This window comes from Gallus gallus, chromosome 1 (genome assembly GCF_016699485.2).
Source record: "Gallus gallus isolate bGalGal1 chromosome 1, bGalGal1.mat.broiler.GRCg7b, whole genome shotgun sequence".
Classification (NCBI taxonomy): Eukaryota; Metazoa; Chordata; class Aves; order Galliformes; family Phasianidae; genus Gallus; species Gallus gallus.
Window position 1 is genome coordinate 177,875,596 of NC_052532.1, and position 27,337 is coordinate 177,902,932.

The window sequence follows — 27,337 nt, forward strand, 5'->3', positions numbered from 1 at the left end:
TTCACTGATGAGCAAGAGGGGCTGTGTGGCTGCTGCAGCAAGATGAACTCTGACCAGGAAGGGCCTGATGAGCCGAAGTTTAAATGATGAGCCAAAATTCCTCCCTATGATCTCCTGTTCTGCTCTGCTTTGGTCTCACGCTGAGGTGTCAGAACAGCAGAGGCACAAGGCTGCTGACCACTCTGGAAGCCGTAATTCATCCTTCTCAGGTTCTGTAAAATGGGGCTAAGGCTATGGCAATCACTGTTGATCAAGTCACAAGATCTCAATGAGCTTTGGTTTGAAACTCTGAGGAGCAGGAGGGCTGAACTGAGATGCTGGTGCTAGCCAGGGCTGCCCAGGGGAGGTGTGTGGTGGTTCACTTAAACAGTGAGGTGGGGGTTAGCCTCTTGTCCCATGTAACTGGCAATAGGAGAAGAGGTTAAGAGAATAAGAGAAGAGGTCCTTAAGTTGCATCAGGACACGTTCAGGTTGTATATTAGGAAAAAATTCTTCTCTGGAAGAGTGGTGAGGCGCTGGAATAGGCTCCCCAGGGAGGCAGTGGAGTCATTGTCCCAAGAAAAGAGTAGATGTGGTACTGAAGGACATAGTCCCGGGTGATCACAGGCATGGGTTGATGGCCAGACTAGATGATCTTAGTGGTATGTCCAACCTCAATGACTCTATGATTCTAGAAATCTGTTTGGTGTCTTCCTGCCTGTTGTTGCAGCCCAGCGAAGAAGGTAGGACTGTGTGAAATCTCAGCACTCAGGTAGTTGGGTTGAGGTCTTACAGAAAAGCAGAAATTTGAACAGTATTAGTACTGCCTTGAAAGAGATTAACACTTTAAAAGAAACCCAAATTATTCCAGTTTTATAGACAAAAAGGGGAATACGTCTTTACCAGGCCTGCAGTGTAGTTTTCCCTCCACCTTCATTTCTGCTCTGCTTCAGCCTTAAATAGTGGTAGTCCTCTCATTACTAGCCAATTTACCTTCATTCCCCCTGTCTAGATCTGCACTATCTTGGTGGTAGAAGAGTGGTGGAGAGGTGGGTACGGTGGATCTTCAGTTCAGTGCTTTGGTCCATGTCACTTAACCAGTTCGTCTTCTGCCTTCACAGACATGGAGCAGGACATGAGGGTTCTGGTAAAAGTAGTGTTCCCCTTCACTGTATGATGTGTGCACTTTCCTTTTACATACTCAGATAGTTGTACTAAAATAGCAGTATTTCATGTTGAACCTTCTCACCTTCCTCTTGTTTGCAGCCAGGCAGCATTCCTGTCCCATTCATCTATGACTTCCCAACGCATGCTTCTACAGCATTATCCCATTCCAGGTCAGTAAGCTGCCATATTTCTTTCTCTTATCTGCAAATTCATGTTCTTCTATCTCTTATTCAGCTAAGTCATTGCTGTACCAAAGTCCCGAGTCAACAAAAAGTCAATTTATTTTTATTTTTACATTAAATACAACCTGCTCAAACTCTTTTTACTGAGCCTAACAAAAAAAAAATATATTCAATGCTTGTAGGTCAAGTCATTTTGCAGGTATGACAAGCAAGAAAAAGTTGGAAATATGTTCCAGAAGCAAAGAGTGAAATGATTTGACACACCATGCCTTTAGCTCTGATTCATCAGACCTGGGGAAAAAACTCAACTGCATGGTAATGTGGACAAGACTTTAGAAAATGAGGCTTATGTGAGGGAAATCTGTGAGGTACAGAGATGAAACTGAGGATCCTGACTGGAAGCCAGGATCGAGTCCAACTACAGAGTAGCTACTGCAATTTCATAAAACTGTACGTTTTGGCATAAAAAACTATCACAGGAGAGGGAGTAAATGGATCACCACATGGAGTAGCTGAGCAAACATGTGTTTTTATTTTCAAAGAACAGCTGAGATTGGGTCAGCTGGTTGTGATAAAAGAGGCTTCAGTGTTTCTGAACTGATATATAGGGAAGGATTATAGGGTGCTCCAAGAGTCAATGGAAAAGCAATTCCAAAATAACTTAGCAATTCTAAGTTCCTTTGGTATTTGTTGTAATAATATTTGTTACTGGAAATTTATTTGGTACAAAATGTAAATGTTATCTATCATGTTTCCTTTGGTAGTCAGCACTGTAAAATTAATGTGCAGGGGTTTCTTTGCACTGGAAACTGTAATGCTTTTGAGCAGTGAGAACACTGTGAAACAGAAGGATTGAGAGCTCACTGGGGGCACATCAAGTTTTGTGCCGTCACAGTTATATCTCCAGGCTATCATGACTATATTAATATATTATAGCACAGGAGGGCTCTCAGTGATCTCAGAAGGAAACAAACCCATTCTTACCAGATTGTTCAAATACTAATTTACAGGCTGAATCTAGGGAGATTGCAGTTCTGTTTTAAAATGTAGATTATGTTCCAGTGTGATAGTCACTCTTAGGGGAGAAAAATTGCTTTCTTCACCTGGGATGGACCTGTTTAATTATCCGATACTTCTTTTATATTCTATCCTGTTCTCTCTTTTCTGATTTCTTCCTAAACTCCTTCTCTCTTTTCCTTCCATTTTCCTCAAATATTGTTCTCTTTTGAGCACTAAATTCCTGAGCAACAACCTACTTTTCAGAGAAATAGCCTAGAAGTAAGAGATGTGTACTTGGATGTGAAATGAAAGCATGGCAGACGCCGCCATGTGAAAATTTCAGGAATTTTTGCTCTGGTCCACCTTCCCAAAACCCCTGTCTTCTGCTTTGTAGTCCATGAGAGGAAACTTCCTTTGTCAGTGGCAAACCACATAAGACTGTGTTGCTAGATTTTATGGCACATATTTCAAGAATCCTTTTTCCTTCTGTTTAGCAAAGGAAAAGACAACCCTTTTCCAAAACTTTTTATTTCCACCAGCTCTGATGTGGAACCTGTCCCTGCTTCAAAAGGTAGACCAACAGATTGAAAGTTATTCTCTGCAATGCAGGTTATTTCTCTCCTCTTCCTTAGGAATGTAGTTTCTATTGTTTTAATATCCAATCTATAAAAAGGGACCTCTCAAAAGAGTGTTTCTTCAAGACCAATCTTTGGACGCTGTTATGGATCTCACTGGTATTTTTCTGCTCAGGATCCCTTGCTGATGTCTTGCTCTATCCCCTCTGTAAATGCCTCTCTGAGCCTGAAGGTTTCAGATCATCTTCCCCTCAGGCACCAGGGGTACTGAGCCTGCCAGAGGATCTGGCTGGAAAGACCATTCTTTAAAAGGGCCACAGGAATCCCAAAGTAAACAACAAACAGCCACAGACATCTATATCAACTTCAGAGATGATGTACCATAAAACAATTGTAATTATGCGTGACATCACTCTTGCAAAAATCTATTTACTCTATTCTGTGATGCTGGACTTCACTGTGGAGTTTAGAAGTAGCGGTACCACTTGTTGTAGGTAGTTGAGGCTTTATTTCTGAGGTGGAAATGCCTCCCTTACTTCTTACTCGTTACAAACTATTTATCCTTTCTCAGCTAGAATAAGTTGTTAGGAAGGTGATAGCAAAGCACAGAAGACAATCAAGAAGTAGGTCAGGACAATCTAGAAGCAGGTTGGGAGAATAAGCAAAATAAGCAAAAAAAAGTAAGCTGTGGTGATGGCATCTCTTTTAGAGTGAAATTCTCCCTAACCTTGAAAAAACACCCCAAAGTTTGAAAGTGTGCAAGTCTGCATCTGTACAAAGCAGCCCCAATTCCCTTGATAGTGTTCAATGACAGACTGAATCATTTAATGCTTTCTGTACCCATCATTTAATGAATGGGAGCCAAAAATTGTAAAATACCAAAGAGAAATTGAAGGTGAAGGTGAATCTTTGGGCTCTGTGCAAACACAGGAAAAAAATCTCAGGAAACATAATTAAACCCCAGCTCGCTGCATGTCCTATTGCGGCACAAGAAATGAGACTGTTCACCCAGAAGTATTATTTTTCAAACAGCAGAAAAGAAAAAAATTAAAAAAGAGAGAAAAGTTCTGAAGAAGGAATAATCTTTGTTGCTTTATCAGTGAAGACCAGGTGAAGAACTCACTGTTTGTAGTAGCAAAATATTTGGATTTTACATGAGCTGCAGGAAATGAAGTAAGTCACCTGAAAAGATTAACTATCCATTTTCTAGGGTTGATGAGTTGACAGCTCAACAGCGTTTCACAGATCAGGTTAGAGGCAGCACAACAGTACCTTATTGAGGAGGAAGTACCGTCAGCTAATGAGAGAAAATTGAAAAGTTGCTATAGTGTGTGACAAAGGAGGATTCTGTTAGACTTTCCTCTTAATACAAACAAATGCACCTGCAACCTGCCTGGGAATTTAAGCAGGATTCCCCCTCCTCCTCCATCTCCTTAACAGCAACTGGAATGGGCTGAAAAGGTGGATTTACGGGAATCAGAAAACAGGGCTTGCTTGTAATTTAATAACAATTCTATTTTTAAAGAAAAAAGAGACAAGCAAAATGTGACTTAAAGCAGGTCCTTAAGATACAAACCATAAAAGGTATGTGTCTTTTAGGAAAACAAAACAAAACAGAGCTGAGAACAAAGACCTTGCAACTTCATCTTTGTCCAGGCAAGTAAACTGATATGGTGGGGAGTAGTGTGGGAATCAGCTTGCAGCTTCCAAACTTCAGTGAACGGAAAGATGAAGTATAGGTTTCCTGAACTGCAACTTTTTGCAAGAGCAAACTTAATTTTGAATAGCCTAAGCACATAAAAATCATACTTAAAGACTGTTCTTTATGACTCTAGTGATTTTATTTGCCAACAGTTAAGGAAATTCAGTGGTTTCTAAGATCATGGTTATATTTGTGTAGATTTGTGTAATTGTGTTTTCTATCCTGATGGTCAGCAAGCAGCCCTGGAGCTCACCCAGTGGTTTAATGTGTAAACATGATGTGGGCTCCATGGCTTATTTGAGATGTGTGTGAAAGCCACAAGGGTTGAAATGGTGATGGTAGCACCTATGTGCAAAACATCTTTCTACAGGCAACCTTGCTACTAGAACTTGACTGTGCAGATACAAATGGAAAGCAGAATAAAAGGAGTAGAGTGATGTACCATGTACAGTGTGTGGAGTTGGCCGGCTGACCTCCTCAGTCAGCATTTGTTGTAGGAAATGTCCCATGTAAACAATCTCCCTGCAGTCACAGCTCCAAACTGATAACGTAGCACCACTACCCATCACTCACCCACAACCAGATGTGGAGTTCTCAGCACAGCAGAGACATGGACCTGTTGGAGTGCATCCAGAGAAGGGGCCACAAAAAATGATCCAAGGAATGGAACACCTCCGTACGAGGACAGGCTGAGAGAGCTGGGGCTGTTCAGCCTGGAGAAGAGAAGGCTCTGGAGAGACTTGAGAGCGACCTATCAATATCTAAAGGGGGGCTGTAAGAAAGAAGGGGACAGACTTTAGCAGGGTCTGTTGGGATAGGACAAGGGAAAATGGTTTCAAACTTAAAAAAGGGGAAATATAGACTAGATATAAGGAATAAGTTTTTTACAATAAGGGCAGTGAGGCTCTGGCACAGGTTGTCCAGAGAGGTGGTGGATGCCCCGTCCCTGGAGATACTCAAGCTCAGGCTGGACAGGGCTCTTAGCAACCTGATCTAGCTGCAGGTGTCCCTGTTCATTGCAGGGCAGTTGAATTAGATGGTTTTTAATGGTCCCTTCCAACTCAAATGGTTCTACGATTCTATGACTCCAAGATATTTCAGAAATCACACCAAAGTTTCTGTATGGAAGAAAATTATTACCACTGTCCTCAGTCCCAGAGACAGCTGGATGCAGACCACCATTTCTGCTTGCTGTTCATGTTCTCTGACACCAGTGTCCTGCAGCAGATAGGAGATCTGGCAAATGCTGGGATGAGATCCTCTGTGCACAGCTCAGTGCAGTACTGACCATTGTAATGATTTATCTGCAAATGTATTTTTGAGACGTGCAACATGTCACAGCAAATTGTTTTGGTGTGAAAGAGGCGTCAAAATACAGTTCCTTAAATGTCAAGGCACCAGTCCAATTTTACTTTATTAAGTTACTCCAGTGTAAAATAGAAGTAAAGCAGTGCTGCTGAGGACTATAACTACAGTTTAGCAGTGACCTTCCAGCTACAGTGCAGTGGCTGTCAAAAAGACCATTCACAATTGTCCAGGCTCGATTTTAATGTGCAATGAACCATTTCTTTTCTTTTTTGTTTCAATTTCTCCACCACTAAATGTGAAGGATACTTTCTACTTGGAGCTGAGGAAGTATGTACAAACCTGTATATAAAAAAGTAAAGCTTAAAGCCATCTACGGTCATTTCAAGAGCACATCTCTTTTAATGGGGAAGAAAAGGGTTTAAATCGCAGTAAGTGACACAACATATTAAAAATGCAATTTTTGATGCAAGTGGTAATATACTCACTGCTAAAGTTAAGGTCTGCTAGATTTGTTTACTATAGAAATCTGAATATATTTTTCTTCACCCTCTGGCTATGAATTTAAATTCAGCTGCCAAACTCCAGGGCCATATTTCACAAGGGCCTCAATGTGCCCTGCAGATCTGTGCCTCTAACTCTTTGCATGCTCCCCTTCTGGTGCCAAAGTATTTGTACGCTCAGAATTCAGAGTCCAAAATGTCATTTCTATGCAGCATGGCACCAATTCAGCAAAACATGTACATTCATGTTCAAATCTCAGGGGCCTAATTGGTGTTTAATGCACCAAAGCCAAACCAGCTATTTCCAATGAATGTGTCCACTGAAGCATTTACTTTAGGTCATTACCACGGCTTTCTGTTTTCCAGATTTTTATGCAAATATTTTCTGTGTACACCTTCAGATAGCTCATGGATAGAATCCTGTGGCTGCAGAGAGGGGTATTAACTAAGAAATATCTGGTCTGTCAGCAGGCATCTGGATTTTCTATGCTTAATGAAGCAGCCTTCCAGAGTTTGGAGCTTTCACCTATTTCAATTGTAACGCACCCAAAAGCTCAAGGGCTGGCAGAGATGAAAATATTTGAAAGTTGCCTTTGAAATTTTGGCTCTAAACCTATCTCCCCATGATTTCTCCACCGGGAAAGTAGGAGAATATTTAGACTCACTACTTTAGGGCAGAGCCGCTGTGGCGATAAATCAGATACTGATCTGCGGGTATGAGGTAAGCCCAATTACAACAGCAATGGAGCTGCCTCCCACTGGTGGCTTTAGGTCAGCATTTTGGGCTAATCACCTTAGCTGGATAAGTGCTCATAAATCAAGAGCTGCTTGGAAATTGTCTGCTTTTCTCTTCGTGCGGCCAAGATGCTCCTTGGCAGTGCTTCCCACTGGTGGAAAGTGCTGTGGGGGCATGGGAGGAAGGGACTATTCACTGGGAAGCAGCACAAGTCGCCAGATGTAACAATATCTTAAGGGGGAGGCCATGGGAATCAGCATTGCTTCTTGCTAACTGCAGCTAGATCCTTCTCTCTGCAGATCAGTGAAAGGTTTCTCCACAGCCAAAGAAAAGTCAGGGAGGGAGAAGCTAATCCTACTGGAAAGCCCATTGCATGCTTCTGCTGTGATGGTCTGTAACAGGCACAGTATAATAAACTTCTAACAGACATCTACACTTACTTCTAGACTTCCCACCACAATGATCATGTGCTAGTAATCCCAAAAGCGTGGTTGAGAGATTGGAACCATAATGTCCAGCTTGTCTCGTGGAAGCTGGTGGGTGTATGGTGCTCCATCCTCTATGGCTGTCTTTGTTGTATGTTGTGGAGGACCCCTGGGGCAGTAAATCAGCCAAGCCCCACAAGTCACTGCCAACATGGTCTTTACCAGCCTGGGTTTTGGCCTTTTGGTTTCTGATGTATGCAAGGGAGAGACCATGCTGCCATGGGCATGGGCTGGAGGTGGTCTCTGCAGAGAAGTTGGAGGCAGACAGTAGAGATGTCCCAAGACAAGGATCGTTTTACCCCTCTCTTTGCCACCATTCATTGCCTTTGGAATCCTCCATAACAGGAACAAGAAATAGAGGGGACTGTTTTACAAGCAGTTATTATTTTTTTAAGCATACATGAATGTGGTTCACTATATAAACATTCTCATTAGGCAGAAGATATAGAAAGTAGTGTAAATATAGTGTAGATATAGAAAGTACGTGGTAAACTCATAATTCAAACCCCGTAGCATGACCCTATTTGAAGCAGTGTATTACAGAGAAGGTGATGGAGATACAGAGCAGTTTTCACTCTCCAGTGAGTAGTCATTTTCTGCTTGGATAAGGGAAAAAGCAGGTCTCTAAAATGAGCCAGCCTCAAGATTTTGAGTAAGGGACAGTTGTTCACTATATTTAATTGTGCATTATCTGGGACACTCAGTGAAATTACCAAGAACCAGGTTTAAAACAGACATAAGAGATTTCTTTCTAACACACAGCATAATTCAACCCAAGGGCTTGTTGCTGTGAGATGCTGCAGAGGCCAAAAGTATAAATGGCTTCAAAAAAGGATTAGTCAAATTTATTAAATATAGGTCCATTGGTGGCTGTTAAAAACAATGGTCCAAATGCAAAGACTGGCATTAGGGAGTCCCTACACTGTTCACCACTGAGAGCTGGGGGATTATAGGAGGGAAAGGAATGTTCTATACTATACTACATGCTGTATTTCTTTTACTTTTCCAAAGCATCTACTACTGCTGAAGATAGAATATTGAGCTAAACAGGTATGTGCTCCCAATTTCCAGCAGTTTCCATGTTCCTCCCAGCACCAGGGACTGGCGTTGCCTCATTGCAAGCTTCTGTTTGCTTTCCAGTAAGCTCTAAAGCCACACTCGGCTCAGAAGTATCTGACTACCTGCCAGTCATGCATTAAGCAACACCATTAACATCTGTCACTAACACTTGGACTTTGGTGAAATGCTTTGGAACACTTTCAGATGTTTATCTTGTTAACCCTGGAGACTTTTTCTTGCTCCACACATCAGCTGTCCCTTGTCTCTGGCAGTAAGTCCTTTCAGCCATATTTTCATACTCTTCTGCAAGCTGCAGCTTCATTCCACACTGCTTTGACTACTGTCAGAGCTGCACTGATTTTCCATTACGACAGCTTTAAAAGTGCTCAAAACTATAAGTACTCTGAATTCACTTAAAGTTATTTTAAACTTTTCTTAGCTTGGCTCCTTCAAAGCTCAATATAAGCTCATACAACTTGAAATTCAAAGGGAACCTTGAGTGGATAGGGCTTCCCCAGAGCTGCCTGCTCTGATGAATGGAGCAGAACAGGTCTGACAATGGCTGAACACATGCAGGAGGGGGAATATGGTTGGGAACAAGATGCCAAATCAGGTAGAGCTGGGATTTGTGGCTTCTGGCAGTGCTTTATGTGCATGCAATGTGGCCACTGCAGCTGGAGAAAGCAGGGCAGGATACAGAGCCCGAGCCTTGCAATGAGCGCATGAGATGTGGTAGCTCTGTGCAACCTCAACATTTTGTAGTAAATGAAAATAATTACCTGGGATTCAACTCCAAATGTTACTTCTCCACTCTGATTCTTCTATTCCACCCCACATAAAAATTGTCACATCACCAGAGGGTCTCAGCATTCCCACTGACAGATCTGCAAAAAACGGGATCAATGCAAGCATCTGCAGCTTTTACAGCGATGAAGGCATGAAGATCACTTCTACCTCTTACCACTCAACCCCAAAATCACAATTCTTATTAGTCCATACAATTCTTATTAGTCCATACAAGTACTGATTTTCAGTGCAGATATTCTTGTCTTATCTTTCCAGAAATGCCTGGTAGAAAATAGGCTCAGTACAGAAAGGATGCAGAGCAGTTGGGAGGAGGACCTCTCCTATGAAGAAACACTGAGGGAGTTGGGCTTGTTTAGCTTGGAGAAGAGAAGGCTCTGGAAACACCTCATTGTGATCTGAAGAGAGCTTATAAGCAGAAGGAAGACCAACTTTTTACATGGTCTGGTAGCGATAGGGCATGGAGGAATGGCTTTAAACTAAATTTAGGTTAGATGTTAGGAAGAAATTTTTTACTCAGAGGGTGGTGAGACATTGGCACTGCTGCCCAGAGAAGCTGGAAGTGCTTCATCCCTAGAGGTGCTCAAGGCCAGGCTGGATGGGACTCCAGGCAGCCTGATCTGATGGGTGGCAGCCCTGCCCATGGTAGGGGGTTTGGAACTGAGCGGTCTTTAAGGTCCCCTCCAACCTAAGCCATTTTATGACTTCTTCAAAAGCACTGAATATATGTACCTAGGACACACTAACTCTACTGTTAACACCAACAGGAAAATGAAGACACATAACAGTATCTGATATGTCTGCCTTTCTCCTACTAGAGAAGCCCAGCAAAAACACATCCTCAGTGTAGGCCAGGGGAAGCTCTGCCTCTCCAAAGGTGCCATCGATGACTCTCAGCACACTGCAAACATCATTTAGTAAATCCTGTAAGTGGAAGGGCATGTGGCACTAAAAGGATCTACCCTTTAGGTGCTGAGTGTGAAGCTGATTGTGCAGTCATTACAGACGGAAAATGAAGTGAGGGACCTCTGCAAAAAGCTCTTGGCCATAGAGAAAAGCTGCTTGGAAATCAGACTTCTAGACTGAGAGTAATACTGTTGCTAGGAGAGGTGGTGACAAGGGCTGAGTATTGCAGGGCTAATTAGGTCAGGCACAATGTGCTCTGAAGTCAGCTCCCATGCCAGAGTTAGGTTGCTCGTCCCCCGTTCCAGTATCACTGGAGATATGATGCAATCAGCAAAGGGAGGCCAATTCATCAAACCTTTCCCAGGCACCTTTGGATGTACCCACTCCCCCTGAGGAGTTTACCACTTCTTTTCATTGACATAGAAAGCCTTGGGGGGAGCTTAGAAACCTAACATTTAGATGACTACAGCTGCTGAAACAGATGTAATCCCAAAAGCTTAACTCCATTCCCAGAGATGTTAACTGGAGACACTTTGTTGCTCTCAGTAAAATCCACTGGGCATATTCCTGTTATTTAGTTTATCTCCCACTAAATCCACCAGTGTTTCTTTCTTCCCCCAAGAAATAAAACTGAGTTAATATAACAATAGTACCCATTGTTCGCAGTGTACTAGCAATGTGCCCTGCTTGGCTACTGTACAGATGACAGAATGAGGCTAAGCTGAGCACTTTTCCAAGAAGTTCTGGCAGCCCATACGCTGCCTACATCAAAATAAATAAATAATTTGATTGCCCCCAATTGTAAGCTGAAAAAACAACAATCTCTGCCAAGCAAAAGAAAGACAGTGTTTGGTGCAGGAATATAAGTTAGAGATAAGTTAGAGATACTTAACAGAACACTAAAAGAAACGTAAAATAAATGAATTCAGGAATAACTGAAAGCACGGGGAAGCAGAAATACATTATCACGTGTATCCACTGGGGTGTTTAATTATAATTTACTTTGTATATATCAAAGCTGTGCATGAATTCCATCACTTGCTGTTTTACAAGGTTTTCAGTAATTGCATCTACTTGTGTCCAACTAAGTACAAATGACAGGCAGGAGCTTTGAGTAATGTGTTTTCACACTTCAGACATTTATTGTAGTTTTCCTTGTTAACTTTCTGTCAAAGTATTCCCTGTCAAATTTCCATAGAAAGTACTAGCAGAAGGAACAGTCTCCCTTAACACACAGTAGTACTTCTGACATCCCTACTGAATGACACACAAGATGACTCACCAATACTTTTAAGAACTCTCATGAACATCCACACTGGGACACATCACATGAAGATAAGAGAATTCTAGTTGCTGTCGGGTGAATACTTGTTCTTCTGAGGAAATTTTGAGGAACCTGAGAGTAAAAGGTGCTAGGCCTGGAGGACTCTGCTCAGGTGCAAAGGCCATCCAGTTAGGGAATGTAGGAGACTTGGAGTATACCCACACTAACACTACATAGTGTTCACATTTTAGCTCAGATTAGAAATGTGCTTTAAAAGCAAATCTCCCATCAACCCCATTTGTTGCATGTGGCCCATCTAATGAAATACAACTGAGCATTTTGTCTGTGAGACCAGATTAGCACTACTCTAAAGCAAATCGCCTTAAAAGATGACATCATGTAGATGATGAGTCTTCAACACCAGCTGGTCTGCTCTATGGATCTAGTCCCACCAGCATGCACTGCTTGCTAACATACACAGCCTTTCTACATTGAACACTGGGAGAAATTTGGGTTAGTACTGCATTTTGTTTACCTTCAGGGAATAGAGACCCATTCTAAGGTATAATCTTTGTCCTAAGATGCAAAACCTGTGGCTAAATCTATACCTGTTCCTGGAGGCAATCACTATCCTGTCAAAGAGGAGAGGGCCATGTGGTACCACTAATGTCTGGCATCACAGCATGGGGACAGCTGGGAGTCAAGGAGGCTTTATGTTGAAAAGTGCTCTGTGCCCCAGAAAGCTTTAGCCTAGCCTCACATATTTCCAGACCCATGGAAACATGGAGATCCCAGTGCAGTGTAGGCTTTTCTCTTCATTTAGTGTGGACGGTAGTTTATGGGCCTAAACCATTGCTGACCACATCTTGTCGTGCTTTAATCACTCTTGGCTGAGCCACGACCAGCAGGGCACAACCTCCCCTGCTGCCTGTAGAAGGGCCCCTTGGCAGTGTATAGCTCCAGGTCTGGCATCCTGGCTCCCACCAAGGCACATCTGATGCTTTCTTTCTGCAAAACAAACAGTAACTCTTGAACCTTTTCGGGAATGAATTTAAACAGCAGATAAATGGGAGCTGATGGCAATAATTTATGTGGTCTTGTGAATGTCATGATTACAATACAAGTCAAGGCACAACCCAGAGTGGAAGCTCTGCACGTGTGCACGGTAAAGTTTCTGGGAAATAACTGGTGGAGCTGCTGACATATAACCAGTGGATTTCACCAGCATAAAACGTCCCTTTTTGCTATTGTTCTGTCATGGGCTTCTGGATCTTCCCATCATCTCAGATCTGGCAGCAACACTGCATAATGGCTACCCTTCTATGACAGGAGTAGGATGTTACGTTTCTGCAACTTAGAGATTCTCTCATTTGTTTTGCCAACAAATGGAGTAAGAAACTAAAAGGTGTTTTGATTCACAGGTCAATTTATTTTCACTAAACAAGAGCTCTTAACTTCTTATGTCAGTGTCTTATCAAACAAGTTCCTGTCATCGCAGGTATGTACTGAAGGAAAAAATGTGTTCAGACAAATCCACATCGAAAGGTTAAAAAGATATAAATAATCCTAGGAGAGGTATTCTTCCCCACTGCTTCAGAGGTTGGCGTGAAGTAAAGCAGTTGCTCCCTTTGAAGCGCTGCCAGCAAAAATAGCTCAGAGTAAGAATTTTGGTTTTCATAACAAATACTGAAATGCAAGAGAACTATGCATTGATGAATATACAGTATGGTTCAGTGGGACTAGACAACTCAGGCAGAATTTAGCTACAGTATAAACAAAATATCTTCCAAACCACATTTTTCTTTTTTTTTTTTTTCTTTTTTTCTTTTTTTTTTTTTTTTTGGTCAAAGGTGTCAATATGTAAAATGATGCCATGATAGTAACAATAGAATTCAAAGGCAGATGTGCGTCTTTCAAAACCATCCAGATTTTAGACTTCCTCGGCTTTCGAAGGCAAAGATCTCACCTGCAAAAACAATGGTGGAGTTCAGGAAACCAGCTTCTCTCAGCAACCATCTGCACAGATCATTCATTCTCCTGTTTGCACTGATTTATCTCTGGCTTCCACCTAACTACCTATGAAATATTTTTTGTCATTTGTTCTTTGCTCAGAGAGAAAGAACAGGGATGTAACAGGTAATTGATTCTGATAGTCTATCAAAGCTTTCTAAGTTTCCCAGAAGGTCCCAACAATTAACAGGAAAGAAGTTACAGATATTCCCGAACAGCAGAAGAGACATATCTTTAACTCTGAGGCAGATGTGGGTAGGAATTTACTGCGGATAATCTTTTGTATTTTAACCTTATTGCTAAGCTGACAGCTGTCTTTAAAAATGTCATGGGAGGTATTTGGCTGTAAATCTGTCCCACCTAACTTAAACTTTCCGAATAGCATTTATTTTTCCTGAAGCTAATGATAAAGAATGAGCATCTCAAAGGAGGATACATTTTATATTTAACCTAAACAGCTGCCTTAAGAATTGTGGTCTGAAGGTGTACATCTGTGTTCAATGGCTGCAAGGTACATCCTGGATTATATGACCAGAGGCACAGAGGCCTGAAACACTTTCAAGATCCTAGTCCACCTGAAGCTGCATGTAATGCGCCTGACTACAGTGGGCCCAGATACATGGTTGGAAAAGACCACTGAGATCATCCAGTCCAACTGTCCACCCATCCCCACCATGCTCACTAACCATGTCCCTCAGAGCCTCATCTCCACATTTCTTGAACGCTTCCAGAGACTCCACCACCTCCCTGGGCAACCTGTTACATCACCACTCTTTTGGAGAAGTTTTTTTCACTATCCAATCTGACATTTGTCAAAAGATAGACAACTTTATTCACCCTCTCCAGAGATCCCTACTTTTGCAATGGACGTTAGAGACCATGATGCTATGCAGAGAAAGATATATGCCTCCAACAGGGACCTAACAGCCAACATGAGCTTTGGCTACATGTGGGTATGGCTGTGCCCTGCTCCAGAGAACAGGGCAGTTGTTCTTGGATTGCCTCCAGTGCACATCTCCTAGACACTGAGATGATTCAGTATGACCATCCCATGTCCAAAGATTACAAATTTGACAAAACTAAATAAAGCCCCTGTGTGGGTGTACAAAGCCCCAAACACTGCAGAAGCAAGGGGTTTCTACTGCATTTCTCTGTATGTGTTCTATGAGTCTGTGAGGCTCAGAGCTGCAGGAGAGGGCAGATATATATAGAACTGAGTTTCAGAAAGTCCACATAAGGAACTGCACTGTATATCACAACCCCACAAGACATGTCTGGAGAGAGATGGATACATGTGTGTGTTGGCTTGCCAGCAGAGAGGCACAACAGTAGGGCCCAAGAAAACTCCAGTACCAGATGTGAAACCTCCTCTCTGCTGCAGCCTGTTGTGCTGGCTCTGCATTGGGCTCTCCATGGTGTTCAAAGGGAAGCAACCAGTTCTTGCTCCATGGACTGTGTTCTAACTGCAATGCAAGGCTCCCACCAACACCTTCTCACTCTTAAAGTCCTCCAAAATTCCGTATCTTTTTTTCAGATAGAGGTCTAATTTTATGTCTGGAAAATTATCCACTGGAACAATGAAAAGACTTCAGTATCAGAGATGGCAGAGGTGAACAGCACAGGAGACATTAAATGGTCTAGGAAGATTCTTATTGTTTACATATGTAGCAGCGTATCTAACCTGAATACATCAGAGTCCTCCCCTCATTCACTTGATTGACTTTCCTGACCTGTGTGCTTGTACAACCACAGATAAACAACAGGTGAGTATAAAGTTTGCATGTTCTGCTAGTTATAACAGGAGACTAAAAGTCTATTAAACGGCTGCAGTGGAACTAAAAAAGAAGCTTTGCTGCCAAACTCAAATAGCAGAGAAAAAAAAAGCTTCTTGAAAATAGAAGGAACATGTTTCTACATGTACTTGTTTTCCTAGGAGTGCACCATTTGTGATTTCATATTTCATGATGACCACTCTGCTGACAGCTCCTTTGGAAAGGTAGACAGATTGTTCTGCTCCAGAACAGGGGGGGGAAATCTGTCTTTACTTTTACTCATTCCTGTTTGCAAAATTCTCATCTGCTTACTCAGGTTTGAAATATTTGAATAGCCAGATGAAAAGGAGATTGATGGAACACATTTGCACTACACAAAGTTCCTGCTATGTATTTTAATTGCTGCTTTGATGGGCATATCAGAGAAGGTCAGCAGAAGTGAAATGAGCTATGACTTGGGTGGTCTCTCTGAGCTGAATCTCTTATCTCCACTGAAGTGGGGCAAGAAAGATTTACAAGGCAGACAGGATCTGAACGAGCCTGGAGACCCTGACTTTCGCAGAATGTTCCCTGTACCTGAGCATTAAACTTTAACAGCATGTACCTCACTGTAAAATATTTGGGCATGTGACGTGCTGCCCAACTAACCTCAGCAAGAGTTAACTATCCACTGAACAGGGCCAGGGACACAGCTGGTGCGAATCAGGAGAGCTCTCATCTCCCCAGAGCTGCGCAGATTACCACTGCTGAAGGCACTGTCTAATGCAACTCTTTCTTGAATGCACTTACTTTGAGATTAGTTTCTAAAAGTAAAATGGAGAACAAAACCCAAACAACTCATATCCAAGCTGCCCTGTTTATCAGAAGGAACCAAAACTCACTGGAATGAAAGCATGAACTTTATTGAGGTTTAGCAGCTCTGCTTAGGACTTGGATCTCACTCGAGAACTGTGCTCTAGCACAGACACTCTCCCGAGCCTGTTTCTCTGCAGAGGCTGCTCTTGTTGTAAACGCACCCAGTTGAATCACTCCCACATTGCTGCACTGTTATTGTGGTACCAGGGCAAAAATATTTGGCAGGTATTTCAAAGTGAATGCTTCAGATGAAATGACGGCAGCTGAAGAGCAAAATGCCAAGATGAAGGAAAATGTACGCTCTGCTATGCGGGGAAGCTTTTCTGGAAGACACGAGGAAAAGAACTCAAGCCAAATTTTAGCATAATTGCTTGTAAGTACTACTAGAAGCGTGATAGTAAAGTGGTCAATATTTGATGAGCAGTATTTACAGGGTTGGTCAGAACATTGCAACAAGAAGAAAAGTTCTCCAAGTTCTCCATCTGAGTGAAAATAGAGTTTTAATTTCATCGGTATTGTAAAGAATACGCATTTCACTTGGGATTTCAACTCTAGTAATATAAATTCCTCACAAAAAGATTGTGGCAAGGCTCTACGTATAGAAAAAACAGATATTTGTGTTATGGTAGTGGCACATTTGCCTCACCAGTGCTTGGACAACTTCTGCTTTTCCATTAGAAGTTGCTGTTTTCAGGGATTTTTATAACTTGGACATCAGAGTTGGCTTCCATCTATAACTTGGTAAATAAAAGCTCAGTCTGAGATCCACTTATGATGCCAAAGTTTAAAAAAACATTAGTTTGGACAACTTTAGTTATGGAAGAGTAAGAAAATAAAAGTTTTCTGGTCCTGTACCATTCAAAAATGCCTTTGGTTTACTAAGGCAATTTGTTAAGCAATTAGTCCAATCTCTGTAATCCCCTTCGGGGTACTAAAAAGCGAACGGCTGAGACACTAGATGTGAAAATGGCTTTACCATATGTAGCAACTACCTTTCATAAAAAATATTAAATTGATCTTTTAATCTGATTCATGCATGCATGCAGTGGAACTGTTCACCTGCTTGTGCCAGTGAGAGCCAGTCTGACTGGTGGTAAAGACTGAAATGTGCTCTCTGCACCTCCAGGAGCCCACAGAGCGGTTGGAGGCTCTCCAATGGGCACTCAGTTGTCTTGCATGCAAACGTGTGAGTTTTCTTTGAGCATTCCCCATCAGTGCCCCTGGGATCCTGCTGCTTGCATGCACAAAATGGGATCATCTCAAGTAAACGCAAGATTTTACTTCCAATTTGATTTTGCATTTAGATAGGAAACAACAACAACAACAACAATACTGATGGGCTAAAATATTTCAGATTGCAGTCTATCAGCATGTTGGGTTGAGTACCATTTCCCCTTCTCCTAATTCAGAGAGGGTTTGTCCTCACAGGCTTGTATCTTTAACAACCAGCCTGCCGTGCCCCAGTTGAGCTGCCTGAGAGAGGCAGAGTTGATTTCACACTCAGCCATTGCCAGAAGGGATTTTCCCTGCACCTGCCCACCCCCACTGGTAGGGCTACAGATTTCTTTCTCTTGTTTGCCCTCATCTGGATTGGGAGAGCCCATTCAACCCAGTGAAACAGCCCATTGGAATGCAATCAAGAGAAGGGAATGGCTTCTGTGGACTGACACCAGCTTCCTTGGGTGGTGGTGGGAGCAGTAGGGTGAGTGGGACCCTGATCCACAGCGTGCTGCATCCCAGCCCTCATCCCACCGCTAAGCATTGCCACAGCCATAGTGAGATCTCCGCACCCATCTAATAGCCGTTTGTCACGACCTTTTTCTCTCATTTCACCTAACACATTATTCCTCCATTCATTTTCTTTGACCTTGAACACTTGTTTATTGCTCCCATACTTCTGTGCAGGTGTTCCCACACAGAAGTATGGACACATGCACTGCATTATGTACATGCAGTAAATCCAGTGCTTCTGGGAAGCAGCAAATGCTTCCCTTATGGTGTGCAGGTACTCACTAAGTCCAACACCTCTGGACGTGTCCAACTGGCCGTACATGTACAAATCTATATTGCAGAGTATGTGCTGTAGATCTGGTGCTTTTGGAAGCCTGCAAATAGTATGCAAGTGCTGTGTCATTGATACATGCATGTACAGTTAGTCTATCCAGCTTTTTTCTGGACGCTGCACAGCTCTAATGACTGTCTCATAACTACGCATTAGAATTTCTCTGTGCCTGCACATCAGATGGATCTGAGATTTCTGGGTGTGCTGAAGTAGCTCTGGGTTGCTCGTTATAAATGGAGAAACCTCTGACAACAGTAGAATATTCCCAAAGTCTGGCTACAGACAGATATCAAGTGGAAAAGAAATGTTGGAGACCCAGCATGCAGGGGTAGCCCTCAGTCTACAAAGCTCTGCATAGTTCCAGCCTTCAGATCTGATTTCTTTATGTCTTCCAGATGTTACTAGTCATTCTGCTATGCCATCCTCCTCAAACGTCTGCTTCTACCTGAAGCAGGGCCCCACGTTAGCCAAGGCTTGGAGGCAGAATTGCCCCACACTTTCTGGAAAACAAGTGAATCAAGAGGCACTGAAATGTTTCCAAATTCTAAAACATTTTATTAGAATACAAACTCATGAACAAAGCATCTCTTTAAATTGATTTAGCTCAGACTACTAGGTAAAGCAGACTACATGAAATGGTTTGAAGATGAATCTCTTCCTTTTCCATTGCATTCTTTCCTACACATCCGCTTGCTCCTCCTGCAGTCTTAGTGGTTTCCCAGGTCTGAAAAAACACCAGTTCATAGTGCAGCCTCTTGTCTTGCTTCAATCCACTCACAGCCCACAGTGCTTCTCTACCGAACACAATTAATAACATTTAGGGAGGGAAAGATCTAATTTCTCAGAAACTGGTGCAACAAATAGGACAATATAATCCCTGATACCTCCTTTACTATGCCTCCAGAAGCAGATGTCAGCCCTCCTGCAGCAAGTCAAGAGCAGAAAAAACACTGCTAGCATCCCCAGCATCTACCCCACTTGCATCACCCACCACACTATCCCACTGAGACACACCTTCTTGTTCCAATGAGTCACACAAAAGCTGTTCTTGTTCAAAATCCTACTTGAACATGCTTTTTCTCTAGGAAACCCATAAAAGAGATTAGTGGGTAATAGATTCACATCTGAGGTAGGGATTAGGCTAGTAGATGGAATCTGAGCCACTTCGGGATTCCATCCAGTTCTGCCATGCTGGGAAGAGAGGCAGGTATTTGGTGTGGCCCCAGATGAACAAAAATGTTTAGGAAGCTGTCAGTTACCACTTCATGTGCCAAAAAATTCAAGTCAAGGCAAGTGGATATTGGTAGCACAGGCAAAAACAAACCCTTGGAGCAACCTGAGAATAGATGTGTTGACTTTGTTTATGGCTTGTTCCACATTCATGTTCTTACTTCCCTGAAATGTCAGAAGATATAAAAGCTGAATGAGTGGCAATGCCATTCACACTGAGCTGCAGCACCTGAAGCTGCAGGTTGGATGTCACAGTATGTTCTGGCTGCTTAGCACAACCAGATCAGGAAAACAAACAGCAAATGAATTTCTGGCCCTTACCATAATCTCTGGGGTTGGAATTCACCTCACTTGTTTGCAGCCTGGGAAAACTGGGCTGAGTGGGCAGGGTCATGCTTCTTCTACAGGCAAGGGGAGAGATAGATATCTTCAGACAGCAATCTGCCCCATGCAGGTATCTTAGAAGGTTGGTTTCACAGTTGCTATAAGCTGATTTAAGTGTGGTCTGCCACTAAATAGGTGTAGTTTTCCTTTTTGTACAAATAACTAGTTGTTCTTATCAGAATAATAGTGGAGGGAACTAGACTACGGAAAACATCTATCTGAAGGCGCAATGATGTTAGCAGAAATCCCAACACACTCCTTAGTATTTCTATCCTGCCAGTTCTCCAATCTAATGCACCATGCAGCCCAAAGAGCAGCAACAAGGGGATGCTACACAAGACTGTTCTGGCCTCTACTTTAGTGTGCATAAAGCCATCATGAAGTCACAGCGTAAGGTAAATCTCCATCTATCTGTTTCTCTTGTTCAGAGAAAATAACAGCAGAAAAGTATGCTTGTTCAATGGGTTTTAAAGTATCACTGTAATTTCAATGCAGGCACTGAAGTACTGAGGAAGAAACAGATATAGAATTTAAAGACCAAGCTATACGTTCCAAGAAATTATAAATGCCTGTAAACCCCTTTTTTTTTTTTTTTTTTTTTTGTACAAATAACACTTTTTCAAGGTCTTAAACACCACCATTTTAGTCCAGACCAACTCAAACAGAAGAGAAAGAAGAGATACCAGAGCGACACTGAAATTGGTTTAAGGAAGCCAAGTTATTTATTATGCATAATCTTACTCTGTAAATGGCCTCAAGTTGCGCCAGGGGAGGTTTAGGTTGGATATCAGGAAAAACTTCTTTACAGAAAGCATTGTTAAGCACTGGAATAGGCTGCCCATAGAGGTGGTTGAGTCACCATCCCTGGATGTGTTTAAAAACCGTTTGGATGTGGTGCTCAGGGACATGATTTAGCGAAGGGTTGTTAGACTTAGGGTAGTATGGTTGGGCTGTGGTTGGACTCGATGATCTTTAAGGGCTTTTCCAACCTGAGTGATTCTATGGTTCTATGAAATATCATTTATTCTGTCAAATAATTACATTATGTGACATGAGAATTAGTCTGGGCAACTTTTCAATATTTTCTGCATATTGTCTTGCAGTAGGTTGGAGCCAGACGTGTTCACTTCTTATTTTTATTCTTTTGTTTCTTTATAAACTAATGATAGAGTATTTGTTTTGATTCCAAGAGAAATCCAGAGCTTGAAATTCCTTTTGTTGTCCAAAATGCTCTGCTGCACATCTCAGTTCTCTACTCGCATTTATCCAGAAGACATTTCCCCTTCCTGTGTGAGCTCCCTAATCTTTTCATAAGAGAACGTGTATGGAATTGTTTGAGTTGTAAGGAACCTTTAAATCTGGTCCAACTCCCCTGCAGTGAACACGGACATCCAGAGCTAGATCAGATTGCTCCACATGCAGTCGTTCTCTGGTTGTGCCTATCAACCCCCATTTGCCTTGAGAAGATCATGGTAAAACCCAGACTACACAGTGTGTCACTGATCTCACAGTTATGATCTCAAATGAGGTTTCAGCTTCTCTCTTGCATTTGCTTGTCTTGACCTCAAAACCACCTTTTGGTGGTTTCTGAAGCATTCGGATTATCATCAAATCAAACACAGTAACAATCATAGCAACAGTTTTCCTGGTCTCCTGAGTACCTTCTCATCTGTTCTACAGCTGTCCAAGCTGGAAAGAAAAAAAACTGGAAGAGTGAAGGAAAGGCTGATGAACTGCAGCTTCTTACAAAATTGGCCACCTGGTGGTTTATCAGAATTCAGTCCCCCACCAGCAGAGCGTGAGTATGGCCTAGCATATATGGTTATAAGTGGAAGTACAGCATGTTATTCTCATATGCCTCCAGCATACTGATGAACACAATTTTGATGAGCTAGTAGAAAAAACAGACAAAACATGGCCAACATAGCGCTATATTACTTTAATGTTTATATGTGGATCATGTCCTGAAGAGGAGATGAGCCACATGGTGCAGATGTGGAGAATGAGCAAGAGTTATGTGTCTGGAGCTGCCACAGCAGCATGCAGTGCAGCACTCTGTGCCACATCATATTCTGGTGTCCCCATCTCTGGTCCCAGTGAACTGGAGCTTCTGCCTGATACCAGATTTCCCAGTGATGTTCTGAAGTTTTGCCTCTTTCTCATTTTGATTGTGTGCTAATCTAAGAGAGCCTCACCAGGAAAAAATCCTACACCTTTGCTGTGCCCTGCCCAAAGCCATGAGTCTTGCTTAGTGCCAGATGTGCTATACTCTTTTGCCTGCTTATCTTTATTTTCCTCTTCACTATACAGAACATGCCAACATGCTGTTTAGGAGCAGCCTGTCAGGCTGGGGAAATGACTCCAGGGGCCATGAGCACCCCCAGCAAAGTCCTTTTCTGGGATCAGGCCAGTGCCCAAGTCATTCAGCAATCATTCATCCTTCTTACTTAAAGCTACTGTCAACGTTTCCATCTCTTTACAGAGATGTGGGAAACTCTTTGAAAAGGGATGGGCAGAGGCCCTGCAAGCTGCTGATAATCCTTTGTTTCTTCGTGCCTCAAAAAAAAAAAAAAAAGAAAAAAAAAAAAAGAAAAAAAAAAAACCTCTGGAGATGTTGAAATTTTATAAAACTGTAAAAAAGGACTAGGAGGTGAGCCAAAAGGATGGCTTGGTCCTACCCCAGAATATGGCTTGTGAACATGAATAGGACCTGTCAATGGGCTGCCAGCAAGGCTTATGTTATCATAAACCATTTTGTTACTTAGGATGCACAGAGAATACAAATCTAGAGTGCCAAACAACTAAAATCACATTTGATGTCACAGGGAGCTGGAGATGCTGTGAAGTTCCCATGGTCTGGCCCCAAAAAATCTGCACTCCAGAAACTGAGGGTTTACTTTAAACATCTATTCAGAAGAATCTAAAAAAAAAAAAAAAAAAGTTATTTTCATCATTCCCTAAGGTTTCTCTTTACTTTAGATAGACATAAATCTTGGCTTTTCACCTTTTTGGAGAGCATGGCTATCTCACATGATCACTGACTGTTTTTTCAAATTGCAAGTTTCTCAAATTCTCCATTTTGCACATATTCTGCAAAAGCTGACTTTCTTCCTTGAATGCCCTAAGGCACCCTGTGTTATCCAAAGCACATCACAGCTGCAAATGTTTAGGTTACCAGCACCTACTCACTGAAAAAGTAGAATCTTTCTTTCAAGGTTAAGGCATAGTATCCCACCCTTGGCAGATATCTGAAAACTTTGCAAAACAGTAAAATGCCATAGGGAAAAGAAAAAATAAATAAATAAATAAGGCCAGACTCCTAGCCCTCCTGCAGCCAGTGCTAGAAGTCCTGGTCATGTGTCTGGGGCCACAAGCACTCCTTTAAGTGATTTCCATCCGCAGCCACCTGCTGCTGGAGGCTGTCCCTATGCTAGAGAAAATACCAGTCAGTAAAGGACATTTGGAACGGTGCTTATCTCCCTTATTTACCCAGCTGAAAGCTAGGTACATAGTTTGAGCTAAGTAAACAATGGCTTCTGTGAAAAGAAGAGGATCAGTCCACCAGTGTACATCCCTCTCTACTGATGGACCCAAGGCAAGTAGCTTAGGGCAGCTGCCTGACAGTAAATGGCTGAAGCTATGTGAGATGAATCCTGCCCTAATGCATCTTCTGCCAGGGTTACAGTGCATATTGATATCTTTCTACTTAAGTTCACTGGAGAATATTAAGATCATAATCCTAGAGTAAGTTCAAAAAAATGAATTCTCGTGCCCACAAAAACCCCAGCTGGCTCTAGTAGAGTTATGGATTGGTTTCTGCAGGTTTATTCCATGTTGGCCTCTTGTCCCTGTCTTAAGGTCTTTTCACAGACAGATCTTCTCTCTTTTTTTATAAGCTTCCTGGCTTTCTTGTAATAACCTTAACACTGTCCCCTTGACATTGGTTTAACACAGTGTTAGGTTTAGTATTATTACTACGAAAGGAGACAGTATAAAAAAATGTATCTGTCTAGAGTGAGTAAAGCTGAAATTTGCTGGACTGAGCTGGAATTTTTCCTTCTTGCAAAGCAACATTTAACAAGTGATAAAGATCACCTAATTCCAGCAAAGGAAAAAAAAAAGGTTGCAAGGATGCTATGGTAGCTTTTGAAACAAGAAAACCTCTTTCTGTGTTCACTGCAAAATAATAAGAGTCTGTCAAGTTTGAAGTTATTGGCTCTGCTTAACACTTGCTAAGCACAGTATAGACTGTTTTAGCCATTTGTACTTCATGTCTTATATAATAATTTCCAAAGTCAGAAATGAAAATAAAATAAAAGGCATCAGCTAATATAAAATGGCACAAGATTAAAAACTCTTAGCAGCCGTAGAACCTGGCGAGAAAGAACAAAGACGTTTAAAAATCATCATATTTTATAGCATTAGAATGCCACACATTAAATATAGATTTAGCTGCTGATTATATTGTTACACATTCCATTGTTCCCATGCCATTGGCCTTCAGGACTTCATTACTTGTGTAATTCCAAGATCTGACACAGCTAGAGTGAAATGCATCTGATCTCAATGAATGGCATCAGATGAAAAAAAAAGTGGATTTTAGAAGAAAAAAATATCATTTTAATTTTACTGTAAGTCCACTGATTGGTGACAGATGTTACCATTCCCATTTAATTATTCCTGATTCATTTTCCAAAGAAAAATACAGATAGATGTCAAAGTATTTGAAGTCATCCAGATAAAGGGTTCATTTAAACAAATTTTCTTTATTCTTTTTATTTTTTTCAGCTCTCCATATTGAGGGAAATCTTACTCAAAGCAATACATATAGTCTTACCTCTATAAGTTAAAAATCTCAAATGATACAGCATATGAAAGTTGCAGTTTCAGGTCTGTGACTTTTATTATTAAAGGACAAGGGAAGAAGAGAGGTAACTCAGGAGGAAGGAAGCACTCTTCAGTGAGCACTGGCACACTGGTGAGGCCCCTCGCTGCAAGAAAGACATTGAGGCCTTGGAGTGTGTCCAGAGATGGGCAGCAGAGCTGTGGAGGGTATGGAGCACAAGTCCTATGGGAAACGGCTGAGGGAACTGGGATTGTTCAGTTTGGAGAAGAGAAGGTTCAGGGGAGATATTATCACTCTCTACAACTGCCTGAAGGGAGTGTGTGGTGACGTGAAGGTCAGTCTCTTCTCCCAGATAGCAGTGAAAAAATGGAAGGGAATGGCCTTAAGTAGTGCCATGGAAGATTCAGGTTGGATATTAGGAAAAATTTCTTCCCCAAAGGAGTGGTGAGGCACTGGCACAGGCTGCCCAAAGAGGTGGTGGAGTCACCATCCCTGGAGGTGTTCAAGAAATGTGGAGATGTGGCAATGAGGGATGTGGTTAATAAGCAATATTGGTGGTAGGTGGGTTGATGGTTAGACTAGATGATCTTAGAGATCTTTTCCAACCTTAATGATTTTATAATTCTAAAACTCCAGCACAGCACTGTGTCAAAGGGCGCACCTCAAAGTGAAATATAATGAACACCTGTGTTCAAAGTTACAGATATTAATGTACTTAATAAGCATAATTTATATGAAGAAATATATCTAAATCCCAAGAAAACGGCAGTATGAAATAAATATCTGAAACTGGACTGATGTTTTCTTCATGCCAGAATATGAGCAGATACCTGTCAGCCACATGTCTTAGTGGAGAGAGAGCTGATGCAGACTGAGAATTTGCCTCTCACTTTCTCAGCCCACCTGTTCCACCTGTCCTGCAGGTGGCCAGATAATAAGCTGTAACGCTTCTGAAAATGAAATATTAAGGCTGATAATTATTACATTTATCCTTTTTATTTTAAAGAATCAAAACTATTTTAAGTCAAAACCCTACTTCAATTTTTGGCTTTTCCTATGCATTATTTTTAAAACAAATGCATGCTACCATAATCTGCCTCATGAACTCATTCATGTAACTGTGATCAAAAAGCAAGGTTTTTTTGTTTAATCTTTGAAAGTGTGGTGACATTAGGACCTGAATAGAAGATTCTCATTTCTTGGAAGAATAAGATGTAGTTAACAAAAATCTTGTTGCAATGAGACTGTGTGTAAATTTTTACATACATGCATACATAAAAGCTTTACATTATACATACATGCATACATGTAAATTTTTTAAATATGATACGGGAAGGATTTATTTAATTCAACAGGAGAAAAAGCTTTAAGGATGTAAGCTGAAAAAATTACCCCCGATCTGTGAAAACCCAGCAAGGCTATCTTGCATTTCCTAGGCAAATGAATCTCAGGTATTTGAGGTGCTCTGATAGACTGCTCCTAGTGAGAAGAAAGAGAACTCAATGAAGGCATTCAGCACAGGTGTACAAGCTGTCAGCCAGAGAATGGTCATCCCTCACCATTAACTTTGTTGACAACTTTATATGGCCCATGGTATATCCGATTTCCAGTCTACTCTCTCTGTTATTCATGCTTGTCATTGAAATGAAACTTTTGCAGATGTGTGTGGTTTGGATATAAGAATGAAACAATTCACATGGTGGAGCCCAAGCTCAGAGAGCCAGAAGATGCAGCAGAGCCCTTACAGCCTGGCTATGTGGGACCTCTCTCTGGGACAGGGAGACCCTAGATGAGCACCCAGCTCCCAAGCTTCTGTTGGAGACCAACCCTGCATCAGATTACCACTCTGCTTCATGGTATCCCAATGAAATTTTTTGTTAGTGTGCCCTGTAAGCACTGAGCTCACCATCTCCCACTGGAGCTGCTTGTGCCTGGCAGCGCATCAGGTAATACTAGCTTTGGACCCACAGAGACTGCAACAAAACAGAGCCATTCCATGACCAGTGCTTATCAAGTGTAATACTTTGCATGGTCCTGCTGTCCATCTGAATAATATCTAGTAAGATACACTGAGATTTCTCAAAATGAGGCCTCATATTATGGTTATGCTCCTGTTCTAAGTAACTTATTCAAGCTGCCCCATGTTTTTTGTGTTCCTTGGTTTCCTTTGATGTGGTACACAGTAATTTGTTCTACAATCTCTGCCTTTTTAAAATAAAATTCTTAATCATGTTTCATTCTCAGAGTCTTGATTTAGTTATGGATAAGAAAATTGGGTACAGATTTTACTTTTCTGGTTTTGCTTCTAAAGATATATCCATATAATGCAATAGGTGAACTTACATACTTGTGTTCTTACATAAAATATTACTATGTACAAATAACTGTTTTTGGAAAAGACATTTCTCTTTGGAACAGTCTCTACAGAAATGTATTTTGCTGTTCTGCTAAAACATCAACAGCTAAAAGCATGACGGATCACTTGGCATTCTTAGAGTTGACTGCTGTTTTT

The 27,337-nt window shown here is 41.7% G+C and overlaps 1 long non-coding RNA gene across 1 annotated transcript; it reads left to right on the forward strand.

The window, feature by feature from the left end:
* On the forward strand, positions 1–26,623 carry LOC112531583. Its single transcript, XR_003073461.2, has 4 exons — positions 1–209; positions 1,246–1,316; positions 21,660–21,777; positions 26,485–26,623. It is a non-coding gene; the product is annotated as an uncharacterized LOC112531583 (long non-coding RNA).
* Positions 26,624–27,337: the final 714 nt, after the last annotated feature.